Here is a 7,645-nt window from a genome sequence, read left to right as displayed (position 1 = left end):
AGTCACTTTTCTGATGGACCGCAGGCCTGCCTCGCCGAGGGTGCCAGGCGAAGGCTTCCGGGAGGGGGGCGGTGGCCGAGCCCCAGGGCGTCCCGATAAGAAAATCAAACAAAAAGACGATGGAAAGACCACCCGCCGGTCCTTCGATACCGAAGTTGCTGCCTCGCTCGCCTCTCCCGTCCTCCTATTCGCTCCGCCAGCGCGCAGGGTCGGAGCGGGGCCTCCCCTCCCCTCCCCTCCGCGCCCCGCTCGGCTCCGCGCAGGGTCCCCCGGGCCGGGCTGCGTCCCCGGCCGAGCCGCGAGCCGCGAACCCCGCGCCGGTCCCAGCGCCGCCCGAGCCCGGCCGCCGTGCGCGCCCAGGTGGGTCCCGGGCGGCGGACGCGCGGGCCTGGGCGGCCCCGGCGGCGTCACGGGGCGGAGCGGAGGAGGCGGAGGAGGAAGGGCGCGCGGCGGGCGCTGCCGGCAGGGGCGGGGGCGCCGCGGCGGGAGCGGAGGCCGGAGCAGAGCGGGCCGGCGGGCGCGGGGCTCGGCGGCGGGGGTCGGCCGGGCCCGCGGGGTCCGCCCGGGCCTGAGCGTCCGCCGAGCGGCGGGAGGAGCGAGGGGCGCAGACAAAGAGCGGCGCCTGGGCGGGCGCAGCGCGGCCGCCGCCCGGGACCCGCGCCGCTGCCCCGGCCTCGGCGGGCGGCGCGCGAGGTAAGCGGGGCCGGGGCGGGGACCGGGACCGGGGCCGGGGCCGGGGCCGGGGCCGGGGCCGGGGCGGGGGCCGCCAACTTGGGCCGCTCTCGGAGTTGCGGCGCCGCGGGGCTGGCGGGGCGGGGCGCGCCGGGGCCGGGGGCCGGGTGCCCTCGCGGCCTGGCCCCGCGGCCGCCGGCATCTCCGGCTCGTCCCCTCCCTGGGCCGGGCGGGCTGGGCGGGCCTGCGCGGCGGTCCCGGGACTGGGCCCGCGCGGGGGCGCGGCGCGGGGGCCGGGCGCGCCCCCGGGGAGGACCGCGCGGATCGCAGGCTCCGCTCAGGACGCGGGAGGCGAGCGCGGCCCCCGGAACTTCTGTGGGTCGCGACTGTTTGCGAACCCTTGCGGAGCTGCTGTCACTTGGCGTACGGGAGGCTCTCCGGGCCGGGGCGCTTTGTGCCGGGGCCGGGCTCCGCATCTTGCCCGAGATCACCGGCCCCGGAAACAAAGTTTCTCACGATCGCGCTGCCCTGGGCTTATTCTGGGCGATCGAACCACCCAGAGGTTCTGGAAGAATTCGGTGTGTGACTTGAGGGCGTAGACGGTAACTCCCCTGGTGAGCGCAGTCGGCGTGGAGTGTGCGGGGGGTGTGATCGCAAAACGCTTTCGTTTGTGGACCGTGGAGATCGCCCTGGAAGGGCTGCGCGGGTGCCCGGGGGTTCCGGACTCACTGGCGTCTCTACAGCGCTGGGGACAAAGCAGGAGCGGGCGCGGGTCGGCCTCTGGCACCCAGGACAGGTCAGGTCGGCAGTGTCCCCCGTATTTGGCTTTGTTTATTTTGCCAACAGGTTTAAGGCTGAACCTGGCAAGTTTGCGTCTGCACAACGGGATGAGCAGGCCGCAGCGCTGGGCCCGCGCAGGCCCACCCCTTCCTTTGACCCCAAAGAAACCGCACCCCGAGAGGCCACCGGGTGTGGCTTGCGGGACCCACAGGTAGGGGGGTCTTTACCTGGTCCCGACCCAGTGTGGCTTTCTCCTGGGCTTCGCCAAAGGGATTTTGGTAGGAATGAGAGTTATTCAGGGTGTGTTTCATCCCACTGCATTTGATATCGTAAGCAACAGGACTTAAAACGACTGAAAATGAAATTAATCTGGGCTGAAATTAACTTATCAAAGCAGACCTAAACTTTTCTTCTGAACACTCCCTTAATTCACTTACCCAGGGGCCCTAGATGAACGGGTAAATGAATGACAGGATTCAGGCATGGGTGGTGGGGTCGTATAAAGAGGGTAGCAGCCAGTGAACACGAGCAGGTCGAGTGGGCCTAACCAGGAGACTCAGCTGTCGGTGTAGGCTTTTAGGTGTTTGGAACAGGGGTTTCCCCAGATGTGGGTGTTAACCGTGTTTCTGAATTAGTGACCAGGAGGGAAAATCCTACTGTGATGTTTCTCTCCTCCAGGTTGGTTAGATGTAGTTTGGAAGAAAGTGGCCGGATCTTAGTGGTCCTCTGGCTGCAGCTAGTTGAGGCTGAAATTGGGAACTTAAAGCAGCTGTGAGCTGGTAGTAACCTAGAGGCCTCACCTGGGCCCCGAGCGTCTCAGCTGCTACCTAAGTACTCAGCAGGATTGATTCTGGGCCACGGGATGACATTGCCATCTGGAGGATAGGCTGACCCGTCCCCTTCGCTCCGCATTTAAGGTGGGGCCCGATGAAGGGGATCGCAACTAGCTGTGCTCATTTGTCAGGCTTTGAGGTTTTCTTTATTACGTGCCCTGTACTTCAGTTCTCTTCATCCCTCATCTCTTTGAAGCTGCCACATTTCCCAGCCTCTGTTAAAATATTTGCACTGGGCGATTATTGAGGTTTTCCAACAAACAGATCACATGTACACAGTATTTGAGACGTGCTGTCATCCACTGTAAACATACTTGAAGTCTTCCTTGTGTGTATACAAACTGGATAACCTTTTAAAATACCCTGAAGTCGTCTCCATTGCCCAGAATGACCTGGAGCTTTCTCCTCGGTCACTTCATTAGCATTGGCTGGATGAGGCTGTGTTACACATGTTTCTCCGGGATATGCATGCTTCTCACTGCCCAGAATGGCCTCCCGTGAACCAGGGGAGAGGGCCGGTGAGTTGCTTCTCCTATATGAAAAATCAAGCAGAAGATTGCTCGCTAGAACTGCAGGGTAGGGTGGTGGACCATGTTTGGAAATCTAGTAAGCTGACTTTCTTCACAGATGAACTGGAAACTCCCCACGACTCAAATCCGAGGCTTGCAAGATGAGTTTTCCCATCCAGATGAGTTGCAAATGGCCCTTCCAAAATGTTTCTCTTTCCTAAAATGAGTGATGGAAACCCTTTGTGGCCTGTTTTCAAAGGCTAAAAATGACATCGTGCTGATACTGTTAAATGCTTGAGTTAAGACAGTTTAGTAGGAGGTCAGGAGAGCCATTTAACGGTTTCAAAGTATGGAGCTAAAGTAAAGATAGTTTCTTGTTTCTTTAGGCCATTTTAGTAACACAGTTTTAAAAATGAGACTGTTTTTTTCTTTTCCTGCGTTTCACTTTGAATGGATCCCAAAGTGTGTCAATTTCTGAAGGTATAATTAACATTAACCAGTTATAACTCCCTCCCCCAACGCACACACATGCATTTGCCACAGTTGGCCCCGTGGCTTGTGTTCATTCCTTGTACACACGGATGCCCAGAAAATACTGATTGAACACGTGAATATCGAGTTCTGAGCCTGTCAGTCATTAAGGCTCTAGGTTCATAAGGTTTTGCTTCCAGAACGTCCAGGTCCAGACAATGGGAGGATTTGGTCTGGTGGCCTCTCTATTTGGTAAATTCTCTGTCAAACGAGTCATTTATAGTCCTGAAGCTAAAATTAATTTAAAAAAAAAAAAAAAAGCAAGATGGAAAGCAAACCAGCTACATCACCCCCTGGTGGGATGCCTAAATATTTTACTTTTCAATAGGTTGTCTGTCCAGGTTAACCTGAACTGGAAACTCTGGACAGAGCATTTGTTATCCCGGCCTGGTAAGCTAGCCATGTAGTGTCCTCTTACCTCTTTTTATACCATTTTTTAATGTTTTTAAGAAAAGAAGCTTCAAGTGCACTCAGAATCGAAATACTGCAATTTCCCCTTTTGAGAGTTTTGGAAAGTGGGATCGTTTTGCTGGTTGGTAGTTAAAGGAAGATCTGAAACGCCCAAGTCAGATAAAAATAACAGGTACTAGTGTTCAGATGGAAGATTATGGCTTACCAATTAGCTTTCCCATCCACCACCATACTTAGTATCGAAATAACATGGTGACGTGGGCTCTGGCCCTGATGTCTGTGTGAGGACCCCGGAGCCCAGAGACAGTGGCGGGGTGACAGAGCCCCCTGGCTGCTCAGCAGGAGGAGACGACCCCCAGAGGTGCTGGGCGTGGTAGTCCCTGGGAGGCTGCGGGTCTGCCGCAGGTCCTGATGGGCGGAGCGTGTGGGCCCCTGCCCGGCTGCAGGTGGGAGCAGGGCGGGCAGGTGAGTTCACTCTGGAGGTGACCTCCTGTCCTGATTTTGGTGTCTGAGCCCGTTGGCCTGGACATTCTCTGCGAGTTGAAGGGCGCTTGTCCCCATTCAGTGTGTGCACGCCTGCTCAGGCTGCCCTCACAGATCCCACAGGCTGAGCGTGAAAAAGAAGCTTATTTCTCGCCCTTCTGGAGGCTGTAAAGTGAGGATCCAGGTGCTGGCAGACTCAGTTCTCGGTGAGCCTCTCTTCCTGCTGTGTCCTCACACGCCCTGCATGTGGGGCGTTCTGGCGTCTGTTCCTCTTCCTAGGAGGACACCAGTCCTGTTGGGTTAGGGCCCCACCCCTCTGACCTCATTGAACTTTAGTTGCTGCCAGGGCTGTTTCTGCAGATGCAGGCACGTCGGGGGTGAGGGCTTCAGCATGTGAATTCGGGGGGCAGTTCAGTTCATAACAGTGCGTCACTCTGTTCAAAACCAGGCTGATGATTTTAGGGCTTCCTGTGGCTTCTGTCACCCCGATCTGGAATCTAGTGCTTGAGGACATCTGTGGCGGGGAGGGGAGGGGCTGGCAGCTCAGCGTTCATCACGCAGCCTCCACACGCGGGGAAGGCGGCCGCTGGGATCCAGATGCTTCAGGCTTTGAGGAGAACCATTAGGAGAGAGAACTAGCCCTGACCGATTCCGTTTGTGGACGCTTCCCCTCAGCCGGTGTTGGCTCAGCTGCAGCAGGGTTTTTGGATCAGGATCATGGTCAAATACAAGATGTACGGAAAGTGCTGGATTTGGTATGGAAACGAGAGCGTTTCCTGGCCACGGATGGAACCTGGGGCCAGGAGCATCGCTGGGGCTGCTGCTAAGACTGTGGATCTGCTGGGAGCCAGCGTCCCCTTGGCGGGTGCGGGAGGGTTCGGTGACGTCCACGCTGATCGCTGCCTGTGTTGCTGGCCTGGGCCGGTGGGAGCTGTTCTAGGTGATCCCCTGTGTGACCGCAGCTCTCCAGCTGCAAACCTGTTCACTCCTGACTCAGTCGGTCATTCCAGTGAATCATCCGACCTCCCTCCGGTCATTTCCACTGAAAACTCTGAACATCACAGCTGTTGGCACCGCCTCCTGACCTGCCTGCCTTCTCGTTAATGTCCCCAGCATTGACTCACTGCGTCATCCTGGACTCTCCCTTGCCTCCCAAATCCCAATCTTATTAATTTTACCTCCAAAAGATCTCTTACACTTGAGCCCTGCGGTGCTTCCCCTCTCACTTGCACTGGCGGAACACCTCTTTCACCACGCCTACCACCCTGCTCATTGCGCCCGGGTACCCGAGCCTGGCCGTGGTCCCATCGCTGGCTCCCCACTGCCCTCGGGTCAGCGTCCCCCGTCCTCAATGTGGCTACTGTGGGCCTGCGCCACGGGCTCCTCACTGCTTTCTCAGCCTCTAAATATGCTTCCCCGCCCCCAGTACACACTGGATGGCAGCCTGCTAGTTGTGATAACGTTTATTGTGAGTTTATTTTTAAAGACTTCTGTACTTTGGGGCCGATTCAGTGTTACCCTTGTAATAACAGCATCACGGCGCAAGTGCCCCGGAACTATACCTGACCCTTAAGGAAGGAGGAGAGGCTGGCGCCGAAAACGCTGCCTGTGTCTGTTTTCATGTGGGGTGTTTCCTGAAAACGCCCCTTGAAGATTGTCAAGAGCCGTGCTGTCCCATTGAAATATAACGCGAGCCACAGGGGGGCTTTTAACTGTCTAGTAGCCACGTTAAAGATGTAAAAGGAAACAAGTGAGACTAATTTTCACAGTCTGTTCTTTTACCTGGTAGAGCCAAAGTATCTTTATTTCCACGTGTTCAACATAAAACGTTATTAATGTGATGATTCACATTCTTCTATTTGTGTGAAGTCTTTGAAAGCCGGCACGTGTTCTCCGTTCATGGCGTACCTCTCCCCTCGCAACATTGGGGTGTTCAGCGGCCCCACGAGGCTGGTGGCTGCGTGCTGGAGGGCACAGGTCTGTACACTTTAATGATGCAAGCTTCATTTAGCCTGTGTTTTCCTGAGTTGAGATAGCTGAAAAGACATAGAGGAAGCAGCCTGGGATCATAATAATGGTAATTATTATTCTGTAGTGGGAAAGGTGTAATCTGTAGTTCTAAGGAATACTGTGGTATTTCAGGTACTCAAGCAGTTTTAGAGTGCTCAAACCAGATGTGGTTACCTATAATCAGGATACTTGTATATTTTACAAATGTTTTAAAATGTGTGTAGAATTCTAGAGGTTACGTTACCAATGCAAAATAACTTTTTGGGAATGTTAGTGTTCAGTGTATTTCCGATATATTTAAGTACTTAATTTCTAAGTATAGAACCTAAAAGTCATATTTCTTTAGTGATCACGGGCTTCTTCCCTAACGCACACACACCACACATTGTAGTGACTGTGCTGACCACGTTACACAAAATACTAGCCCATTGAATGCCTTCAAAAATTGAGTGTGGGGCTTTCCTGGTGGCGCAGTGGTTGGGAGTCCGCCTGCCGGTGCGGGGGACGCGGGTTCGTGCCCCGGTCTGGGTGGATCCCACGTGCCGCAGAGCAACTAAGCCCATGCGCCACAACTACTGAGCCTGTGCTCTGGAGCCCACGTGCCACAACTACTGAAGCCCACGCACCTAGAGCCCGTGTCCCGCAACAAGAGAAGCCACCGCAATGAGAAGCCTGCACACAGCAACGAAGACCCGACACAGCCAAAAATAATAAATAAAAATAAATAAATTTATATAAAAAAAAGCCTGAGTGTGATTTCTTGCTGTGTTTCTCTTTATAGTCGAGGATATGGAGACATAGCAGGTCAGGCTGCTGAAGGTTCCAGAGCTGGTCAGTGGCAGATCTGGAATTCACACTGAGACTTCTGAGGCTCTGCTCTTAGCCACTAAGCTAGGCCACCATCTCTTCATTAAGGTGTATCTGAAAATGCGTAAACAGAGCTGTAAACTTTTATGTGGTGTAAGATTGGAGGAACATAATGGAAAACCATTGATAGGGAGCAGAGCTTGGAGGTCGTTCATTCTGGGAACCTCTTACCAGCCAAGTTATGCTGGAGCCCCTGGACTTTGGAAGGACATCGTGAATAAGCACCGGCTGCTCCAGTGGTCCTGGCGGGTGTGCCGCGGAGAGTCACAGAGGCGCACCCGTGAGCGTCCCCGGCCTTGCGGCTCGTGCCCGCCAGCCCTCCTTTCTGAGTACCGCGGGCCAGGGGACCCCCAGACAGGCATACTCTCCAGCCCAGAGCAGGGCCTCAGCAACCCCTGGAGGGTTCCTTCAAACTCACATGGCTGGACACACACCAGAGTGTGTCTGCAGGGGGGCCTGAGAATTTGCTTTTCTGATGAATTCTCAGGTGATTTGGAATTTTGCAAGGCTGCTGATCTAACTTTGTGGGAACTTCGACATCGGCTGCCG

The 7,645-nt window shown here is 55.4% G+C and overlaps 1 protein-coding gene across 3 annotated transcripts in view; it reads left to right on the top strand.

Annotated features, from left to right (window-relative positions):
* Window positions 1-213: 213 nt before the first annotated feature.
* NCK2 (NCK adaptor protein 2) overlaps window positions 214-7,645 on the top strand; it is a 131,753-nt gene continuing 124,321 nt past the window's right edge. Inside the window, exon 1 of one of the 3 annotated variants that reach the window (XM_079941029.1) lies at window positions 214-693. The gene's annotated coding sequence lies outside the window, so the exon portion shown is untranslated. Of the gene's footprint in view, window positions 694-1,493; window positions 1,664-7,645 lie in introns of those variants that run through there. The other 2 variants (XM_079941028.1, XM_079941031.1) reach the window with 2 other exon arrangements.

The sequence above is a fragment of the Stenella coeruleoalba genome, assembly GCF_951394435.1.
Source record: "Stenella coeruleoalba genome assembly, chromosome: 13".
Lineage (NCBI taxonomy): Eukaryota > Metazoa > Chordata > Mammalia > Artiodactyla > Delphinidae > Stenella > Stenella coeruleoalba.
This window is presented reverse-complemented; position numbering and strand designations above follow the sequence as displayed.